The sequence below is a fragment of the Ambystoma mexicanum genome, unplaced genomic scaffold (genome assembly GCF_040938575.1).
Source record: "Ambystoma mexicanum isolate Mex_15411 unplaced genomic scaffold, UKY_AmexF1_1 Mex_scaf20, whole genome shotgun sequence".
NCBI lineage: Eukaryota > Metazoa > Chordata > Amphibia > Caudata > Ambystomatidae > Ambystoma > Ambystoma mexicanum.
The window spans coordinates 138,847-151,269 of NW_027182434.1; the positions used below are offsets into that span (position 1 = coordinate 138,847).

At 51.5% G+C, this 12,423-nt stretch overlaps 5 non-coding genes across 5 annotated transcripts; all 5 read right to left on the bottom strand.

Annotated features, from left to right (window-relative positions):
* Window positions 1-1,090: 1,090 nt before the first annotated feature.
* TRNAD-GUC (transfer RNA aspartic acid (anticodon GUC)) lies at window positions 1,091-1,162 on the bottom strand. The gene has a single exon. It is a non-coding gene; the product is annotated as a tRNA-Asp (tRNA).
* Window positions 1,163-2,558: 1,396 nt separating this feature from the next.
* On the bottom strand, window positions 2,559-2,630 carry TRNAD-GUC (transfer RNA aspartic acid (anticodon GUC)). Its single transcript has one exon. It is a non-coding gene; the product is annotated as a tRNA-Asp (tRNA).
* Window positions 2,631-8,419: 5,789 nt separating this feature from the next.
* Window positions 8,420-8,491, bottom strand: TRNAD-GUC (transfer RNA aspartic acid (anticodon GUC)). The gene has a single exon. It is a non-coding gene; the product is annotated as a tRNA-Asp (tRNA).
* Window positions 8,492-9,887: 1,396 nt separating this feature from the next.
* TRNAD-GUC (transfer RNA aspartic acid (anticodon GUC)) lies at window positions 9,888-9,959 on the bottom strand. The gene has a single exon. It is a non-coding gene; the product is annotated as a tRNA-Asp (tRNA).
* Window positions 9,960-11,355: 1,396 nt separating this feature from the next.
* TRNAD-GUC (transfer RNA aspartic acid (anticodon GUC)) lies at window positions 11,356-11,427 on the bottom strand. Its single transcript has one exon. It is a non-coding gene; the product is annotated as a tRNA-Asp (tRNA).
* Window positions 11,428-12,423: the final 996 nt, after the last annotated feature.

Sequence of the window (12,423 nt, forward strand, 5' to 3'; positions counted from 1 at the left end):
CATGCTAAGCCCCTTTTCGGCTTCACTTTCCGAATCCTGCCCTAGCTTGCGATTAGTTTTTTTCTCACTTCTTGCCCCCAACTCCCACCTTGCCTCATGGTCTCCCCTCCTCTGCGCACCTGACAGTTTGCCTGCCCTTCCACTGCCTGTCTCCAGACTTTCCAAGGAGAAAAGGCAAAGCACTAAAGCGGGCCGGGCAACGGGTCAAGTTCCGCTTTCGGCGACTAGCAGGGAGGTAGCGTGGCCGAGCGGTCTAAGGTGCTGGATTAAGGCTCCAGTCTCTTCGGAGGCGTGGGTTCAAATCCCACCGCTGCCACTTTTCCTGGCCTTGCATTTTAAAGAAGAACGTAACGTTGACCTCTTCCTTCATTAGTGCCAGCTCTGTCGCAATGAGCAAGCGGATGGTATGCCACACCCTGCAGGAAAAAGGTTTCGCTTCTGACGTCTTGCTTTTCTGGACATCCAGTCTCAAGTTTCCCATCTGGAACGGCGCTCCCTGCTGCTTTGTGAAGGCTTGCTGCAAGAGCCTTCGAAACCCAGGAGCTCTTGCGTTGAGCTGTGACGCGTCCTGGGAAGACCTCCCGTTGCAGCGGAATGAGCCCCACTTCCAGGGCGTGCTGGTAGCAAATTTCCCACAGCCCACAGGGAGCAAACGATCCCAGGTGTGATGTATCACCAGGAGAGGCTGAGATGAGAGTAAGGGTTCACGCGTGTGCCCGGACCGAGGTTAATGATGGGATTAGAGCTAGGGTTAGATGCAGGGAAAGAGTGAGAGTTATAATTAGGGATAAAGCTAACAGGTGATCATTACTCGTCATGTAACATGATACAAAGGGTCAGAAGAGGAACTGATTCAGGGTTACAATTTGGACTTCGCAGACAACAGGAGCACTAAATGGTGCTGAGGGGGACTCAATAAAGTGGACCGGCCGCCTAATGTAAGCAATTGTGCACAAATATTGTACGATGACTAGCGTTGCCGGTGCTTTTTTCTTAAAGAGTCAGTTCTTGGCACCCATTCCCTACTTGACTCAGCCTAATCTTCAAGAATATTTGTCAAGAACTAAAAAAAATCCAGAAAAGGTTTAACCTCCCCGTCGGGGAATTGAACCCCGGTCTCCCGCGTGACAGGCGGGGATACTGACCACTATACTAACGAGGAGACGTGAGGGCATGAAATGAACAGCTGCTGATGTCTGCACAGCATCCAGCGACCACCTAGATGGCCTAGGGGGTCTCATTTTCCCCCGTCAAACGGCTTGCCCGATCTAAGGCTAATTTCTTTCTTTTTATCGGCACCAGGCTTAAAACTCAGTTTAAGGCGATAGTTCCGGGCTATGTTTGACTCCAGAGTTGAATCTGTCATCCCGCATTTCCTCAGCAAATCAAGCTACCCATCTCAAGTCTCATGAGCTGAGGACGGCAAAGTCCCTGTGGGCTTAGGACAGTCAAAGAAACCCCTGGGCTGCATGCTAAGCCCCTTTTCGGCTTCACTTTCCGAATCCTGCCCTAGCTTGCGATTAGTTTTTTTCTCACTTCTTGCCCCCATCTCCCACCTTGCCTCATGGTCTCCCCTCCTCTGCGCACCTGACAGTTTGCCTGCCCTTCCACTGCCTGTCTCCAGACTTTCCAAGGAGAAAAGGCAAAGCACTAAAGCGGGCCGGGCAACGGGTCAAGTTCCGCTTTCGGCGACTAGCAGGGAGGTAGCGTGGCTGAGCGGTCTAAGGCGCTGGATTAAGGCTCCAGTCTCTTCGGAGGCGTGGGTTCAAATCCCACCGCTGCCACTTTTCCTGGCCTTGCATTTTAAAGAAGAACGTAACGTTGACCTCTTCCTTCATTAGTGCCACCTCTGTCGCAATGAGCAAGCGGATGGTATGCCACACCCTGCAGGAAAAAGGTTTCGCTTCTGACGTCTTGCTTTTCTGGACATCCAGTCTCAAGTTTCCCATCTGGAACGGCGCTCCCTGCTGCTTTGTGAAGGCTTGCTGCAAGAGCCTTCGAAACCCAGGAGCTCTTGCGTTGAGCTGTGACGCGTCCTGGGAAGACCTCCCGTTGCAGCGGAATGAGCCCCACTTCCAGGGCGTGCTGGTAGCAAATTTCCCACAGCCCACAGGGAGCAAACGATCCCAGGTGTGATGTATCACCAGGAGAGGCTGAGATGAGAGTAAGGGTTCACGCGTGTGCCCGGACCGAGGTTAATGATGGGATTAGAGCTAGGGTTAGATGCAGGGAAAGAGTGAGAGTTATAATTAGGGATAAAGCTAACAGGTGATCATTACTCGTCATGTAACATGATACAAAGGGTCAGAAGAGGAACTGATTCAGGGTTACAATTTGGACTTCGCAGACAACAGGAGCACTAAATGGTGCTGAGGGGGACTCAATAAAGTGGACCGGCCGCCTAATGTAAGCAATTGTGCACAAATATTGTACGATGACTAGCGTTGCCGGTGCTTTTTTCTTAAAGAGTCAGTTCTTGGCACCCATTCCCTACTTGACTCAGCCTAATCTTCAAGAATATTTGTCAAGAACTAAAAAAAATCCAGAAAAGGTTTAACCTCCCCGTCGGGGAATTGAACCCCGGTCTCCCGCGTGACAGGCGGGGATACTGACCACTATACTAACGAGGAGACGTGAGGGCATGAAATGAACAGCTGCTGATGTCTGCACAGCATCCAGCGACCACCTAGATGGCCTAGGGGGTCTCATTTTCCCCCGTCAAACGGCTTGCCCGATCTAAGGCTAATTTCTTTCTTTTTATCGGCACCAGGCTTAAAACTCAGTTTAAGGCGATAGTTCCGGGCTATGTTTGACTCCAGAGTTGAATCTGTCATCCCGCATTTCCTCAGCAAATCAAGCTACCCATCTCAAGTCTCATGAGCTGAGGACGGCAAAGTCCCTGTGGGCTTAGGACAGTCAAAGAAACCCCTGGGCTGCATGCTAAGCCCCTTTTCGGCTTCACTTTCCGAATCCTGCCCTAGCTTGCGATTAGTTTTTTCCTCACTTCTTGCCCCCATCTCCCACCTTGCCTCATGGTCTCCCCTCCTCTGCGCACCTGACAGTTTGCCTGCCCTTCCACTGCCTGTCTCCAGACTTTCCAAGGAGAAAAGGCAAAGCACTAAAGCGGGCCGGGCAACGGGTCAAGTTCCGCTTTCGGCGACTAGCAGGGAGGTAGCGTGGCCGAGCGGTCTAAGGCGCTGGATTAAGGCTCCAGTCTCTTCGGAGGCGTGGGTTCAAATCCCACCGCTGCCACTTTTCCTGGCCTTGCATTTTAAAGAAGAACGTAACGTTGACCTCTTCCTTCATTAGTGCCACCTCTGTCGCAATGAGCAAGCGGATGGTATGCCACACCCTGCAGGAAAAAGGTTTCGCTTCTGACGTCTTGCTTTTCTGGACATCCAGTCTCAAGTTTCCCATCTGGAACGGCGCTCCCTGCTGCTTTGTGAAGGCTTGCTGCAAGAGCCTTCGAAACCCAGGAGCTCTTGCGTTGAGCTGTGACGCGTCCTGGGAAGACCTCCCGTTGCAGCGGAATGAGCCCCACTTCCAGGGCGTGCTGGTAGCAAATTTCCCACAGCCCACAGGGAGCAAACGATCCCAGGTGTGATGTATCACCAGGAGAGGCTGAGATGAGAGTAAGGGTTCACGCGTGTGCCCGGACCGAGGTTAATGATGGGATTAGAGCTAGGGTTAGATGCAGGGAAAGAGTGAGAGTTATAATTAGGGATAAAGCTAACAGGTGATCATTACTCGTCATGTAACATGATACAAAGGGTCAGAAGAGGAACTGATTCAGGGTTACAATTTGGACTTCGCAGACAACAGGAGCACTAAATGGTGCTGAGGGGGACTCAATAAAGTGGACCGGCCGCCTAATGTAAGCAATTGTGCACAAATATTGTACGATGACTAGCGTTGCCGGTGCTTTTTTCTTAAAGAGTCAGTTCTTGGCACCCATTCCCTACTTGACTCAGCCTAATCTTCAAGAATATTTGTCAAGAACTAAAAAAAATCCAGAAAAGGTTTAACCTCCCCGTCGGGGAATTGAACCCCGGTCTCCCGCGTGACAGGAGGGGATACTGACCACTATACTAACGAGGAGACGTGAGGGCATGAAATGAACAGCTGCTGATGTCTGCACAGCATCCAGCGACCACCTAGATGGCCTAGGGGGTCTCATTTTCCCCCGTCAAACGGCTTGCCCGATCTAAGGCTAATTTCTTTCTTTTTATCGGCACCAGGCTTAAAACTCAGTTTAAGGCGATAGTTCCGGGCTATGTTTGACTCCAGAGTTGAATCTGTCATCCCGCATTTCCTCAGCAAATCAAGCTACCCATCTCAAGTCTCATGAGCTGAGGACGGCAAAGTCCCTGTGGGCTTAGGACAGTCAAAGAAACCCCTGGGCTGCATGCTAAGCCCCTTTTCGGCTTCACTTTCCGAATCCTGCCCTAGCTTGCGATTAGTTTTTTTCTCACTTCTTGCCCCCATCTCCCACCTTGCCTCATGGTCTCCCCTCCTCTGCGCACCTGACAGTTTGCCTGCCCTTCCACTGCCTGTCTCCAGACTTTCCAAGGAGAAAAGGCAAAGCACTAAAGCGGGCCGGGCAACGGGTCAAGTTCCGCTTTCGGCGACTAGCAGGGAGGTAGCGTGGCCGAGCGGTCTAAGGCGCTGGATTAAGGCTCCAGTCTCTTCGGAGGCGTGGGTTCAAATCCCACCGCTGCCACTTTTCCTGGCCTTGCATTTTAAAGAAGAACGTAACGTTGACCTCTTCCTTCATTAGTGCCACCTCTGTCGCAATGAGCAAGCGGATGGTATGCCACACCCTGCAGGAAAAAGGTTTCGCTTCTGACGTCTTGCTTTTCTGGACATCCAGTCTCAAGTTTCCCATCTGGAACGGCGCTCCCTGCTGCTTTGTGAAGACTTGCTGCAAGAGCCTTCGAAACCCAGGAGCTCTTGCGTTGAGCTGTGACGCGTCCTGGGAAGACCTCCCGTTGCAGCGGAATGAGCCCCACTTCCAGGGCGTGCTGGTAGCAAATTTCCCACAGCCCACAGGGAGCAAACGATCCCAGGTGTGATGTATCACCAGGAGAGGCTGAGATGAGAGTAAGGGTTCACGCGTGTGCCCGGACCGAGGTTAATGATGGGATTAGAGCTAGGGTTAGATGCAGGGAAAGAGTGAGAGTTATAATTAGGGATAAAGCTAACAGGTGATCATTACTCGTCATGTAACATGATACAAAGGGTCAGAAGAGGAACTGATTCAGGGTTACAATTTGGACTTCGCAGACAACAGGAGCACTAAATGGTGCTGAGGGGGACTCAATAAAGTGGACCGGCCGCCTAATGTAAGCAATTGTGCACAAATATTGTACGATGACTAGCGTTGCCGGTGCTTTTTTCTTAAAGAGTCAGTTCTTGGCACCCATTCCCTACTTGACTCAGCCTAATCTTCAAGAATATTTGTCAAGAACTAAAAAAAATCCAGAAAAGGTTTAACCTCCCCGTCAGGGAACCCCGGTCTCCCGCGTGACAGGCGGGGATACTGACCACTATACTAACGAGGAGACGTGAGGGCATGAAATGAACAGCTGCTGATGTCTGCACAGCATCCAGCGACCACCTAGATGGCCTAGGGGGTCTCATTTTCCCCCGTCAAACGGCTTGCCCGATCTAAGACTAATTTCTTTCTTTTTATCGGCACCAGGCTTAAAACTCAGTTTAAGGCGATAGTTCCGGGCTATGTTTGACTCCAGAGTTGAATCTGTCATCCCGCATTTCCTCAGCAAATCAAGCTACCCATCTCAAGTCTCATGAGCTGAGGACGGCAAAGTCCCTGTGGGCTTAGGACAGTCAAAGAAACCCCTGGGCTGCATGCTAAGCCCCTTTTCGACTTCACTTTCCGAATCCTGCCCTAGCTTGCGATTAGTTTTTTTCTCACTTCTTGCCCCCATCTCCCACCTTGCCTCATGGTCTCCCCTCCTCTGCGCACCTGACAGTTTGCCTGCCCTTCCACTGCCTGTCTCCAGACTTTCCAAGGAGAAAAGGCAAAGCACTAAAGCGGGCCGGGCAACGGGTCAAGTTCCGCTTTCGGCGACTAGCAGGGAGGTAGCGTGGCCGATCGGTCTAAGGCGCTGGATTAAGGCTCCAGTATCTTCGGAGGCGTGGGTTCAAATCCCACCGCTGCCACTTTTCCTGGCCTTGCATTTTAAAGAAGAACGTAACGTTGACCTCTTCCTTCATTAGTGCCACCTCTGTCGCAATGAGCAAGCGGATGGTATGCCACACCCTGCAGGAAAAAGGTTTCGCTTCTGACGTCTTGCTTTTCTGGACATCCAGTCTCAAGTTTCCCATCTGGAACGGCGCTCCCTGCTGCTTTGTGAAGGCTTGCTGCAAGAGCCTTCGAAACCCAGGAGCTCTTGCGTTGAGCTGTGACGCGTCCTGGGAAGACCTCCCGTTGCAGCGGAATGAGCCCCACTTCCAGGGCGTGCTGGTAGCAAATTTCCCACAGCCCACAGGGAGCAAACGATCCCAGGTGTGATGTATCACCAGGAGAGGCTGAGATGAGAGTAAGGGTTCACGCGTGTGCCCGGACCGAGGTTAATGATGGGATTAGAGCTAGGGTTAGATGCAGGGAAAGAGTGAGAGTTATAATTAGGGATAAAGCTAACAGGTGATCATTACTCGTCATGTAACATGATACAAAGGGTCAGAAGAGGAACTGATTCAGGGTTACAATTTGGACTTCGCAGACAACAGGAGCACTAAATGGTGCTGAGGGGGACTCAATAAAGTGGACCGGCCGCCTAATGTAAGCAATTGTGCACAAATATTGTACGATGACTAGCGTTGCCGGTGCTTTTTTCTTAAAGAGTCAGTTCTTGGCACCCATTCCCTACTTGACTCAGCCTAATCTTCAAGAATATTTGTCAAGAACTAAAAAAAATCCAGAAAAGGTTTAACCTCCCCGTCGGGGACCCCGGTCTCCCGCGTGACAGGCGGGGATACTGACCACTATACTAACGAGGAGACGTGAGGGCATGGAATGAACAGCTGCTGATGTCTGCACAGCATCCAGCGACCACCTAGATGGCCTAGGGGGTCTCATTTTCCCCCGTCAAACGGCTTGCCCGATCTAAGGCTAATTTCTTTCTTTTTATCGGCACCAGGCTTAAAACTCAGTTTAAGGCGATAGTTCCGGGCTATGTTTGACTCCAGAGTTGAATCTGTCATCCCGCATTTCCTCAGCAAATCAAGCTACCCATCTCAAGTCTCATGAGCTGAGGACGGCAAAGTCCCTGTGGGCTTAGGACAGTCAAAGAAACCCCTGGGCTGCATGCTAAGCCCCTTTTCGGCTTCACTTTCCGAATCCTGCCCTAGCTTGCGATTAGTTTTTTTCTCACTTCTTGCCCCCAACTCCCACCTTGCCTCATGGTCTCCCCTCCTCTGCGCACCTGACAGTTTGCCTGCCCTTCCACTGCCTGTCTCCAGACTTTCCAAGGAGAAAAGGCAAAGCACTAAAGCGGGCCGGGCAACGGGTCAAGTTCCGCTTTCGGCGACTAGCAGGGAGGTAGCGTGGCCGAGCGGTCTAAGGTGCTGGATTAAGGCTCCAGTCTCTTCGGAGGCGTGGGTTCAAATCCCACCGCTGCCACTTTTCCTGGCCTTGCATTTTAAAGAAGAACGTAACGTTGACCTCTTCCTTCATTAGTGCCAGCTCTGTCGCAATGAGCAAGCGGATGGTATGCCACACCCTGCAGGAAAAAGGTTTCGCTTCTGACGTCTTGCTTTTCTGGACATCCAGTCTCAAGTTTCCCATCTGGAACGGCGCTCCCTGCTGCTTTGTGAAGGCTTGCTGCAAGAGCCTTCGAAACCCAGGAGCTCTTGCGTTGAGCTGTGACGCGTCCTGGGAAGACCTCCCGTTGCAGCGGAATGAGCCCCACTTCCAGGGCGTGCTGGTAGCAAATTTCCCACAGCCCACAGGGAGCAAACGATCCCAGGTGTGATGTATCACCAGGAGAGGCTGAGATGAGAGTAAGGGTTCACGCGTGTGCCCGGACCGAGGTTAATGATGGGATTAGAGCTAGGGTTAGATGCAGGGAAAGAGTGAGAGTTATAATTAGGGATAAAGCTAACAGGTGATCATTACTCGTCATGTAACATGATACAAAGGGTCAGAAGAGGAACTGATTCAGGGTTACAATTTGGACTTCGCAGACAACAGGAGCACTAAATGGTGCTGAGGGGGACTCAATAAAGTGGACCGGCCGCCTAATGTAAGCAATTGTGCACAAATATTGTACGATGACTAGCGTTGCCGGTGCTTTTTTCTTAAAGAGTCAGTTCTTGGCACCCATTCCCTACTTGACTCAGCCTAATCTTCAAGAATATTTGTCAAGAACTAAAAAAAATCCAGAAAAGGTTTAACCTCCCCGTCGGGGAATTGAACCCCGGTCTCCCGCGTGACAGGCGGGGATACTGACCACTATACTAACGAGGAGACGTGAGGGCATGAAATGAACAGCTGCTGATGTCTGCACAGCATCCAGCGACCACCTAGATGGCCTAGGGGGTCTCATTTTCCCCCGTCAAACGGCTTGCCCGATCTAAGGCTAATTTCTTTCTTTTTATCGGCACCAGGCTTAAAACTCAGTTTAAGGCGATAGTTCCGGGCTATGTTTGACTCCAGAGTTGAATCTGTCATCCCGCATTTCCTCAGCAAATCAAGCTACCCATCTCAAGTCTCATGAGCTGAGGACGGCAAAGTCCCTGTGGGCTTAGGACAGTCAAAGAAACCCCTGGGCTGCATGCTAAGCCCCTTTTCGGCTTCACTTTCCGAATCCTGCCCTAGCTTGCGATTAGTTTTTTTCTCACTTCTTGCCCCCATCTCCCACCTTGCCTCATGGTCTCCCCTCCTCTGCGCACCTGACAGTTTGCCTGCCCTTCCACTGCCTGTCTCCAGACTTTCCAAGGAGAAAAGGCAAAGCACTAAAGCGGGCCGGGCAACGGGTCAAGTTCCGCTTTCGGCGACTAGCAGGGAGGTAGCGTGGCTGAGCGGTCTAAGGCGCTGGATTAAGGCTCCAGTCTCTTCGGAGGCGTGGGTTCAAATCCCACCGCTGCCACTTTTCCTGGCCTTGCATTTTAAAGAAGAACGTAACGTTGACCTCTTCCTTCATTAGTGCCACCTCTGTCGCAATGAGCAAGCGGATGGTATGCCACACCCTGCAGGAAAAAGGTTTCGCTTCTGACGTCTTGCTTTTCTGGACATCCAGTCTCAAGTTTCCCATCTGGAACGGCGCTCCCTGCTGCTTTGTGAAGGCTTGCTGCAAGAGCCTTCGAAACCCAGGAGCTCTTGCGTTGAGCTGTGACGCGTCCTGGGAAGACCTCCCGTTGCAGCGGAATGAGCCCCACTTCCAGGGCGTGCTGGTAGCAAATTTCCCACAGCCCACAGGGAGCAAACGATCCCAGGTGTGATGTATCACCAGGAGAGGCTGAGATGAGAGTAAGGGTTCACGCGTGTGCCCGGACCGAGGTTAATGATGGGATTAGAGCTAGGGTTAGATGCAGGGAAAGAGTGAGAGTTATAATTAGGGATAAAGCTAACAGGTGATCATTACTCGTCATGTAACATGATACAAAGGGTCAGAAGAGGAACTGATTCAGGGTTACAATTTGGACTTCGCAGACAACAGGAGCACTAAATGGTGCTGAGGGGGACTCAATAAAGTGGACCGGCCGCCTAATGTAAGCAATTGTGCACAAATATTGTACGATGACTAGCGTTGCCGGTGCTTTTTTCTTAAAGAGTCAGTTCTTGGCACCCATTCCCTACTTGACTCAGCCTAATCTTCAAGAATATTTGTCAAGAACTAAAAAAAATCCAGAAAAGGTTTAACCTCCCCGTCGGGGAATTGAACCCCGGTCTCCCGCGTGACAGGCGGGGATACTGACCACTATACTAACGAGGAGACGTGAGGGCATGAAATGAACAGCTGCTGATGTCTGCACAGCATCCAGCGACCACCTAGATGGCCTAGGGGGTCTCATTTTCCCCCGTCAAACGGCTTGCCCGATCTAAGGCTAATTTCTTTCTTTTTATCGGCACCAGGCTTAAAACTCAGTTTAAGGCGATAGTTCCGGGCTATGTTTGACTCCAGAGTTGAATCTGTCATCCCGCATTTCCTCAGCAAATCAAGCTACCCATCTCAAGTCTCATGAGCTGAGGACGGCAAAGTCCCTGTGGGCTTAGGACAGTCAAAGAAACCCCTGGGCTGCATGCTAAGCCCCTTTTCGGCTTCACTTTCCGAATCCTGCCCTAGCTTGCGATTAGTTTTTTCCTCACTTCTTGCCCCCATCTCCCACCTTGCCTCATGGTCTCCCCTCCTCTGCGCACCTGACAGTTTGCCTGCCCTTCCACTGCCTGTCTCCAGACTTTCCAAGGAGAAAAGGCAAAGCACTAAAGCGGGCCGGGCAACGGGTCAAGTTCCGCTTTCGGCGACTAGCAGGGAGGTAGCGTGGCCGAGCGGTCTAAGGCGCTGGATTAAGGCTCCAGTCTCTTCGGAGGCGTGGGTTCAAATCCCACCGCTGCCACTTTTCCTGGCCTTGCATTTTAAAGAAGAACGTAACGTTGACCTCTTCCTTCATTAGTGCCACCTCTGTCGCAATGAGCAAGCGGATGGTATGCCACACCCTGCAGGAAAAAGGTTTCGCTTCTGACGTCTTGCTTTTCTGGACATCCAGTCTCAAGTTTCCCATCTGGAACGGCGCTCCCTGCTGCTTTGTGAAGGCTTGCTGCAAGAGCCTTCGAAACCCAGGAGCTCTTGCGTTGAGCTGTGACGCGTCCTGGGAAGACCTCCCGTTGCAGCGGAATGAGCCCCACTTCCAGGGCGTGCTGGTAGCAAATTTCCCACAGCCCACAGGGAGCAAACGATCCCAGGTGTGATGTATCACCAGGAGAGGCTGAGATGAGAGTAAGGGTTCACGCGTGTGCCCGGACCGAGGTTAATGATGGGATTAGAGCTAGGGTTAGATGCAGGGAAAGAGTGAGAGTTATAATTAGGGATAAAGCTAACAGGTGATCATTACTCGTCATGTAACATGATACAAAGGGTCAGAAGAGGAACTGATTCAGGGTTACAATTTGGACTTCGCAGACAACAGGAGCACTAAATGGTGCTGAGGGGGACTCAATAAAGTGGACCGGCCGCCTAATGTAAGCAATTGTGCACAAATATTGTACGATGACTAGCGTTGCCGGTGCTTTTTTCTTAAAGAGTCAGTTCTTGGCACCCATTCCCTACTTGACTCAGCCTAATCTTCAAGAATATTTGTCAAGAACTAAAAAAAATCCAGAAAAGGTTTAACCTCCCCGTCGGGGAATTGAACCCCGGTCTCCCGCGTGACAGGCGGGGATACTGACCACTATACTAACGAGGAGACGTGAGGGCATGAAATGAACAGCTGCTGATGTCTGCACAGCATCCAGCGACCACCTAGATGGCCTAGGGGGTCTCATTTTCCCCCGTCAAACGGCTTGCCCGATCTAAGGCTAATTTCTTTCTTTTTATCGGCACCAGGCTTAAAACTCAGTTTAAGGCGATAGTTCCGGGCTATGTTTGACTCCAGAGTTGAATCTGTCATCCCGCATTTCCTCAGCAAATCAAGCTACCCATCTCAAGTCTCATGAGCTGAGGACGGCAAAGTCCCTGTGGGCTTAGGACAGTCAAAGAAACCCCTGGGCTGCATGCTAAGCCCCTTTTCGGCTTCACTTTCCGAATCCTGCCCTAGCTTGCGATTAGTTTTTTTCTCACTTCTTGCCCCCATCTCCCACCTTGCCTCATGGTCTCCCCTCCTCTGCGCACCTGACAGTTTGCCTGCCCTTCCACTGCCTGTCTCCAGACTTTCCAAGGAGAAAAGGCAAAGCACTAAAGCGGGCCGGGCAACGGGTCAAGTTCCGCTTTCGGCGACTAGCAGGGAGGTAGCGTGGCCGAGCGGTCTAAGGCGCTGGATTAAGGCTCCAGTCTCTTCGGAGGCGTGGGTTCAAATCCCACCGCTGCCACTTTTCCTGGCCTTGCATTTTAAAGAAGAACGTAACGTTGACCTCTTCCTTCATTAGTGCCACCTCTGTCGCAATGAGCAAGCGGATGGTATGCCACACCCTGCAGGAAAAAGGTTTCGCTTCTGACGTCTTGCTTTTCTGGACATCCAGTCTCAAGTTTCCCATCTGGAACGGCGCTCCCTGCTGCTTTGTGAAGACTTGCTGCAAGAGCCTTCGAAACCCAGGAGCTCTTGCGTTGAGCTGTGACGCGTCCTGGGAAGACCTCCCGTTGCAGCGGAATGAGCCCCACTTCCAGGGCGTGCTGGTAGCAAATTTCCCACAGCCCACAGGGAGCAAACGATCCCAGGTGTGATGTATCACCAGGAGAGGCTGAG